This window comes from Hyla sarda, chromosome 1 (assembly GCF_029499605.1).
Source record: "Hyla sarda isolate aHylSar1 chromosome 1, aHylSar1.hap1, whole genome shotgun sequence".
Taxonomy (NCBI): domain Eukaryota; kingdom Metazoa; phylum Chordata; class Amphibia; order Anura; family Hylidae; genus Hyla; species Hyla sarda.
In genome coordinates, this window is record NC_079189.1 from 179,112,643 (window position 1) to 179,119,606 (window position 6,964).

Here is a 6,964-nt window from a genome sequence, read left to right on the forward strand (position 1 = left end):
AGGTACACCTCAACTATGAGAGACATAATGAGAAAAAAAATTCATTAAAATCACATTGTCTGATTTTTAAAGAATGTATGTGCAAATGATGGTGGCAAACAAGTATTTGGTCAATAACAAAAGTTAATCTCAATATTTTGTTATATACCCTTTGTTGGCAATGACAGAGGTCAAACGTTTTCTGTAAGTCTTCACAAGGTTTTCCCACACTGGCCCATTCCCCCATGCAGATCTCCTCTAGAGCAATGATGTTTTGGGGCTGTCGCCGTGCAACACAGACTTTAAATTTCCTGAAAAGGTTTTCTATGGGGTTGAGATCTGGAGACTGTTTAGGCCACTCCAGGACCTTAAAATGCTGCTTACGAAGCTACTCTTTCATTGCCCGGGTGGTGTGTTTGGGATCAATGTCATGCTGAAAGACCCGGCCACATTTCATCTTCAATGCCCTTGCTGATGGAAGGAAGTTTTCACTCAAAATCTCATGATACATGGCCCCATTCATTCTTTCCTTTGCACAGATCAGTTGTCCTGGTCCCTTAGCATAAAAACAGCACCAAAGCATGATGTTTCCACCCCCATGCTTCACAGTAGTATGGTGTTCCTTGAATGCAAATCAGCATTCTTTCTCCTTCAAACACGGGGAGTTGAGTTTTTAACAAAAAGTTCTACATTGGTTTAATCTGACCATATGAATTCTCCCAATACTCTTCTGGATCATCCAAGTGCTCTCTAGCAAACTTCAGATGGGCCCGAACATGTACTGGCTTAAGCAGGGGGACATGTCTGGCACTGCATGATTTGAATCCCTGCAGCGAAGTGTGTTACTGATGGTAGCCTTTGTTACTTTAATCCCAGCTCTCTGTAGGTCAGTTACTAGGTCCCCCCGTGTGGTTCTGGGATTTTTGCTTACCGTTCTTGTGATCATTTTGACACCACGGGGTAAGATCTTGTGTGGAGCCCCAAATCGAGGAAGATTTTCAGTGGTCTGTCTTCCATTTTCTAATAAATGCTCCCACAGTTGATTTCTTAACACCAAGCTGCTTGCCTATTGCAGATTCAGTCTTCCCAGCCTGGTGCAGGTCTACAGTTTTGTTTCTGGTGTCCTTCGACAGCTCTTTGGTCTTGGCTATAGTGGAGTTTGGAGTGTGACTGTTTGAGGTTGTGGACAGGTGTCTTTTATACTGATAACAAGTTCAAACTGGTGCCATTAATACAGGTAACGAGTAGAAGACAGAAGACACTCTTAAAGAAGAAGTCACAGGTCTGTGAGAGCCAGAAATCTTACTTGTTTGTAGGTGACCAAATACTTAGTTTCCACCATCATTTGCAAATAAATTCTTAAAAAATTGGACAATGTGATTTTATGGATTTTTTTTAACTTATTATGTCTCTCATAGTTGAGGTATACCTGTGATGAAAATTACAGGCCTCTCACATCTTTTTAAGTGGGAGAACTTGCCCGATTGGTGACTGACTAAATACTTTTTTTTGCCCCACTGTATATATAGGTATCTATATGTGTGTATTTATATACAGCTATTTATCCGTGTGAGTATGTGTGTGTTTCTTTATACATCCATACATATGCACTCTGTGTGTGTGTGTGTGTGTGTGTGTGTGTGTGTATATATATATATATATATATATATATATATATATATATATATATACAGTGGGGATCAAAAGTTTGGGCACCCCAGGTAAAAAATTTGTATTCATGTGCATAAAGGAAGGATGGAAACATCTCCAAAAGGTATCAAATTACAGATTAGACATTCTTATTATGTGTCAACAAAAGTTAGATTTTATTTCCATCATTTACACTTTCAAAATAACAGAAAACAAAAAAATGGCATCTGCAAAAGTTTGGGCACCCTGCAGAGTTAATATCTTGTACTGCCCCCTTTGGCAAGTATCACAGCTTGTAAACGCTTTTTGTAGCTAGCCAAGAGTCTTTCAATTCTTGTTTGAGGTATCTTTGCCCATTCTTCCTTACAAAAGTCTTCCAGTTCTTTGAGATTTCTGGTCTGTCTGTCACACACTGCTCTTTTAAGGTCTATCCATAGATTTTCAATTATGTTGAGGTCAGGAGATTGTGAAGGCCATGGCAAAACCTTCAGTTTACGCCTCTTGACGTAATCCCCTGTGGATTTCGGGGTGTGTTTAGGAACATTATCCATTTGTAGAAGCCATCCTCTCTTTAACTTCACAGATGGCATCTTTTTCACAGATGGCATCAAGTTAGCATCCAAAATTTGCAGAAATGTTATTGAATCCATTTTTCCTTATACTCGTGAGATGTTCCCTGTGCCACTGGCTGCAATACATCCCCAAAGCATGATTGATCCACCCCCATGCTTAACAGTTGGACAGAGATTCTTCTTCATTAAATGCTGTTCCCCTTCTTCTCCATTCCGTTCAATTTCAATCTTAACCTCATTGGTCCACAGAACTTGAATCCAAAATGCATCAGGCTTGTCTATATGTTCATTTGCAAAGTTCAAACGCTGATTTTTGTGGAGATGACGTGGAAGAGGTTTTCTTCTGATGACTCTTCCATGAAGACCATATTTGTACTGTTAGGATTCGGCAGGCTGGATGTGGATCCTCTGTGTCAGCGAGGGATTGGCGTGGACTGTGTCGGTGGACCGGTTCTAGGTTGCTACTGGTATTCACCAGAGCCCGCCGCAAAGCGGGATGGTCTTGCTGTGGCGGTAGCAGCCAGGTCGTATCCACCGGCAACAGCTCAACCTCGCTGACTGCTGAGAAGGCGTGGGACAGAAGGACTAGACAGAGGCAAGGTCAGACGTAGCAGAAGGTCGGGGCAGGCGGCAAGGTACGTAGTCAATGGAGATAGCAAGAGGTCAGGAACACTGGTAAGGCAAACACTGTAAACGCTTTCACTAGGCACAAGGGCAACAAGATCCTGCAATGCTGGGAAGGGGAAGTGAGGTTATATACAGGTTATATACAGGTGCACAGGTGGAAGCTAATCAGACTGATTGGGCCAGGCACCAATCATTGGTGCACTGGCCCTTTAAATCTTAGAGAGCTGCCCTAAGGAGCGGAGCCGCGCGCGCCAGGACGTGACAGCCGGGGACCGGGACAGGTAAGTGACTTGGGATGCGATTCGCGAGCGGGCGCGTCCCGCTATGCGAATCGCATCCCCGCCGGCAGTGTCAGTGCAGCGCTCCCGGTCAGCGGGTCTGACATTGGGAGTGATTCTAGAGTTTCCTTCTGGAAGACAGAGAAGTCCTGGGTAAACTCATCAAAGGCAGGCAGTCCAGAAGGAGTGGGAATGGGGAGGGAGGCAGAGGGTGAAGCTTGGCACAGGGCAGAGTGTTACCAGGACGGGGGCTATGAGGAGGCAAAATCTCTGCTCGTTTATTGTAGAAAACCTCGGCATAGTCCTGATAGGCCTTGGGGAGACCAGGTGTAGGAGGAGACACTGAGGTTTGACTGACGGGACTGGGAGCCGACGTGAGACATTTTTTGTGGCAAGAAGCACCCCAGCTCTTGATCTCCCCGGTGGTCCAGTCAAGGGTAGGAGAGTGGCGTTGGAGCCATGGTAGACCGAGGAGGACTTCAGAGGTGCAGTTGGGCAAAACAAAAAGTTCAATTTTTTCGTGATGCAGTCCAATGCTCATGAGCAGGGGTTCTGTGCGGTAACGCACAGTGCAGTCCAATTTCACTCCGTTGACCGAGGAAATGTAGAGCGGCTTGGCGAGACGGGTCACAGGGATGTTAAACTTATTAACAAAAGAGGCCAAAATGAAATTTCCCGCAGAACCAGATTCCAAGAAGGCCACAGCTGAGAAGGAGGAGAAGAAGAAATCCGCACGGGCACAGTGAGACGTGGAGAAGCAGACTTCATACCAAGAGACGCCACTCCCACGTGAGCTGGGTGCGTGCGTTTCCCAGAAGTGGAGGACGAATAGGGCAATCCACCAAGAAATGTTCGGTACTAGCGCAGTACAGACATAAATTTTTATCTCTGCGGCGAGTCCTCTCTTCATGGGTCAGGCGAGACCGATCCACTTCCTCCTCGGCGGGAGGCACAGGGGTAGATTGCAAAGGATACTGTGAGAGAGGTGCCCAGAGATCAAGGTCTTTTTCCTGACAGAGCTCCTGGTGTCTTTCAGAAAAACGCATGTCAATGCGGGTGGCCAAATGGATAAGTTCATGCAGGTTGGCAGGAATTTCTCGTGCGGCCACCACATCCTTGATGTTACTGGATAGGCCTTTTTTAAAGGTCGCGCAAAGGGAATCGTTGTTCCAAGATAATTCAGAGGCGAGGGTACGAAATTGGATGGCGTATTCGCCTACAGAAAAATTTCCCTGGACCAGGTTCAGCAAGGCAGTTTCGGCAGAGGAAGCTCGGGCTAGTTCCTCGAAGACACTACAAACCTCAGCGAAGAAGGACTGTACAGTGGCGGTGACAGGATCATTGCGGTCCCAGAGCAATGTGGCCCATGACAGGGCCTTCCCAGACAGGAGACTAACCACGAAAGCCATCTTCGACCGTTCTGTAGGAAATTGGTCCGACAAAATCTCCAAATGTAGGGAACATTGTGACAGGAAACCATGGCAAAGTCTAGAGTCCCCATCAAATTTGTCCAGCAGGGACAAGCGGAGGCCAGGAGCGGGCACTCGCTGCAGAGGAGGGCAATGATGCAGCCTGCACCTCTGCAGCTGCTGCTCTGTTCATTCTCTATGGGGCCCCAGAACATTATTTTATTTTTATTTTTACCCAAAGTGTAAGAAAAAGTACTAACGTATCAGACTAAGAAAACATACACAAAGGATGCAGTCTATCTCTTAGCCCTTCTCAAACAGCAGAGAGCCCCCCAACAAACCTACCCTTCAGATCCAAAAGGCACCTGTAAGAATCCAGGTTCGATGACCCTTTTCGTCGAAGCTACTGAGGGGCCACAAATGCACCTGGCTTCAACCTAGGTGTTAACCAAAGTATCATCCAAGGAGCCGTATACTGATGGCATCTCGACCGAAGCCAAGATGCCCAGGGGTTGCAGGGAGGTGAGGAACCAAATGGCCACACACACCTCCCCTAGACTGCCCGGAGGGACACCCAGAAGGGCTACTGCATCCTGATAAATCATGTGTACAAAACAAACACGTAAAAGTGGCACGGTGACAAACAAACAAAAAAAATGAAAATATGAAAAGTGCAGATATAGTGCCCGGTCATCCGGCCGGATATAAAAAAATTTCACTGATCCTAGCCAGAAGGCCGGGATACCAAGGGTGAGTGCCAAAGGTAAAGAGTTAATGGTGCAGTGCTTCCCCTCAGTGGAGAATCCCTCCAATAAGTTTAGGCACCTTAGGGTCACCACTTCCCGAGGCACAAATGTACCTCAGCTCTACACCCCCCAACCTCATGGCCAGACCTGGAGAAAACAGGTCACATCAGAGCACCCGTTGAGCTGGTTCTGTGGCACAGGCCCTGGAACACCCCGGTACCTCTGCTCCACCATGTGGCCATCCATTCCTACCAGTGGACTACATGATAAGAACAGATACTACACTTGATCTCAGCCAAAAGGCCAAGAACATTAGCAGTCCGAAATATTTGTTGTTCCAGGTAGACAGTCAATGGAGCAGTGGCTATGCAGGAGCAGTCTACACCACATCTAATTTATTCTGATGTGTCATAGGGACCCCACTTATAGCTAGAATGAAAGAGCGGAATAAAAAGTGTATGAATTCAATAAAACAGTTTGACACTTTTTGCACATCCATATACCGCTCGCTCTGCTTTAGTGAGCATAACTGAACAGAATAGCAAAGAAACAAATCCCCCAGCCTAGCGCTTCTGCCCCTTCGTTCTAGCAATAACTTTAGGGGAGGGCAATTGTGATTTTTTTTCTATGGGGCCCAGCCTTTTCTAGTTACAACCATGACAGTGGATATTTCTTTATGTACTAACTGGGATCAAACTCTTCCATACAAATGAATAGGGTCCCCTTCAGTCTATGCATGCTCACAAGGCTTGCTGTAAAACATCTCTTAAAAACAACTCGGTTAAGATGGTTGCCCCCACAATAACGTACTAAAAATGAATAAAAACCTTTAGAAAACCAAAAACAGGTTAGAAAAGAAGAACATGTTTCAGTGTGTGGCTTTAAACAAAAAAAATATTTAGATGTATTTTATTAATCTCATTACAGAAAAAGTGTTTCCTAGAATCTGACCTGTGTAGTCCCGCACATATCCTACAGTAACAGCCCTGCTACATAGAACAATCTGATTGTTTAGGACTGATAAAGCCCTTCCCTGTTAATGATTTGCCCTGATCTGTCAGTACCTGGACTATAGCAGTGTGTTCATTCATGTGGGGGCATTGCTCGTAGCTCTCTCAGTGGGTTTACATCCATTTGAGAACATTATTTATCTTACCCATGTTGAAATTAATTTAAGAAGGATTTAGGCTAAAATGAAAAAGCAGGTTAATATAGCCTTGAAGACTTAAACATGAACTTCTGGAGATTTCTATTATTTTTATTCCATACATATATTTCAGTTAATTTAGGAAGCCAATATTGTATGGGGCTTAATTTGCTGTAAAGAATTCTAATAATATGTCCTGCAATTATGAATCTGCAATATGGATTGCTGAGAGACATGACATATTACCTCCCATTGTTAATGTCATTAGGGGAAAATACATTGCCCTATACTAAATACCTGTGGGGATAGATAGGCATACAATGCATTACAGCCTCCAGTTTTTTTTGGCTATGATGCCACCAGGTTTGTCCATCTGTATTTCTTCCTTTCTTCACTGCAGATCCTCTCAAGCTCTGTCAGGTTAGATGGGGACCATCAGTGGAAGCCATTTTTTTACTTCTCTCCAGAAATGTTCAATTGGAGTCTAGTCAGGGTTCTGGAGGATATTTACAGAGTTTTCCCTAAGCTGCTGGGGTAGATTTATTAAAACCTGTCC

General features: G+C 44.8%; 1 pseudogene; it reads right to left on the reverse strand.

The window, feature by feature from the left end:
* Positions 1-5,493: 5,493 nt before the first annotated feature.
* LOC130345038 (U2 spliceosomal RNA) lies at positions 5,494-5,576 on the reverse strand (annotated as a pseudogene).
* Positions 5,577-6,964: the final 1,388 nt, after the last annotated feature.